General features: G+C 45.6%; 1 pseudogene; it reads left to right on the top strand.

The window, feature by feature from the left end:
• Positions 1–381: 381 nt before the first annotated feature.
• Positions 382–959, top strand: LOC139019635 (HUWE1-associated protein modifying stress responses 1 pseudogene; annotated as a pseudogene).
• Positions 960–1,942: the final 983 nt, after the last annotated feature.

The raw sequence follows: 1,942 nt of genomic DNA on the forward strand, positions 1-1,942 counted from the left end.
TAAATTCTCACCTCTCACCAGCCTTTGTGTGGCACACAAGCAGGAAGGGAAGGCTCAGCGGAGTTGCAACCTTCCTGGCTAAGTATTAAAGGCATGTCCAAACTCACAAACAGTCACCTCCACACTGGGAGGTTTTCTCTTCAGCCATCTAAAGAAACCTTTGTCCAATCGCCAGTTGATCACCAGGTTAACGGAACAGAGAATTCAGTGGCCAAAAATGATAAAGAATAAAGATTGTGGCTGGTACGGCTGCGGGGAGGTCTAGGTTGTCAGCAGCGGCTGCCCTGGGGGGACAGTAGACGGGCTTGGAATTAGAGGCGAGGGGTGGCGGCGACCTTCGGGGCCCAGAGGTGGGATCAGGAGGCCTAGGCTGCCTGAAGGATGGAGAAGCGGGAGGAAGAGGACGAGGGCGAGATCCAGGAGCAAGGCCTGATAATTGGTTCTCAAGTGGGAGCGGCAGTGCCTGGCTGAGGCCGAGCAGGACGAGCAGCTACCCCCGGAGCTGCAGGAGGCGGCGGGGGCCCGAGCACAAGCCGCAGGAGCTGCGGCGTCCCTTCCAGGACTGAGCCACCGAAGTGGCCCGGCTCTACAGAGACCCAGTGTGTCAGCACAAGGACTTTCTCTCTGGGTCGCCCCCCAAAACGCAGCCACCGCCACCGCCACCGCCAACCTCTACAAAGGAAGCGTGGATACCAATCAGCGAAGTTTTGATATTGGAATTCAGATTGGCTATCAGCGACACCATAAGGATGCGTAGGTTTGGGTTAAAAAGCACAGAACTATTTGTAGAGAAGATTTGATCAGCTTCCTGTGTGGGAAAGTTCCCCCACCACGAAACTCTAGAGCTCCCCCAAGGCTGCCGGTCCTGTCCTCTCCCGGCTACTTCCAGGGAAACTAGCTCATCTGCAGAGATGGATTTGCAACCCTTCCTGGAAGCCATAGCTCTGCATGGTAAATAAAGCCCTTTAAACATATTTCTTTGGAAAACGGTAAGATCCATTTTCATATTTAGGTTTAGGTCCAAATATATGATCTTTTTTATTTTCTCTCCCATTATAGTAACTACTTGCTCTAGAAATGTTTAAATAGAATGGGCAAATTTTTTAATGTTAGCTAGCTCATTCTAAAAAAATATTTTCAGAAAGTTAGAGCTTATTGATTTTACAATAACACAGTCTTTTGCAGCATTGATTAGAATTTATTGCTTTACACTTATATTGTACATGTTTTCTTACTCTTCTGAGGCAAAGAGGAAATTTTTGTGTTTTAAGAATTCTACCAGAGTAATCATTTCCTGGAGGAGCCTGGTCAATGACAGGCTGGTAAGGCAGGTAATTGTTGGGATAGCTCTCATGGGAACTACTTTTGACACCCTAAGTTCACGTGCCTGTAGAAGGTGAGAGTTGAAGACCAAGTGGGAGTGGCTAGATGGAAGAATAATTGACTTCCCTTATGTCTACTGCCCATTAGGTCCTTGGCTTTGTTAGGCAGACTGTCAGAGGACAGGTCCACTTCATTGATTACTGCTACCATCTCCCCAGGCCAGACCTGCCATAAAAAAGGCATTCTTGGCAGAGGGGTTTAAGTATTATTGGAGAAGCCTGAGTATGTGGGTAGTCAATGAGTCTGTTGGTGCTTGTTCTCTAATACAGACCTTCAAGTAGAACTAGGAGAAATACTTCTATAGGACAACATTTAATACTGCTATAAAAATAAAACAACAAAATAATAAGACTTGGTTGAAGCCAAGGTGAAACATGGATTGTGCCAGTGACTAAGCATATAGAAGTGATTAGTGAGTCCTGTTAAAAGTTAACATTTGGACCATAGTATAGGTCATTCAAAAAAAAGTAAGCTGATAATAAAAATAGTGAAATACTAGTATACACAAAGGGCTTCTATATCCTTAAAACTTTAATGCTTATAGAGATTCTTGTTCTCT

This window comes from Myotis yumanensis, unplaced genomic scaffold (assembly GCF_028538775.1).
Source record: "Myotis yumanensis isolate MYYU_CA2020_CCGP unplaced genomic scaffold, mMyoYum1.0.hap1 SCAF_11, whole genome shotgun sequence".
Taxonomy (NCBI): Eukaryota; Metazoa; Chordata; class Mammalia; order Chiroptera; family Vespertilionidae; genus Myotis; species Myotis yumanensis.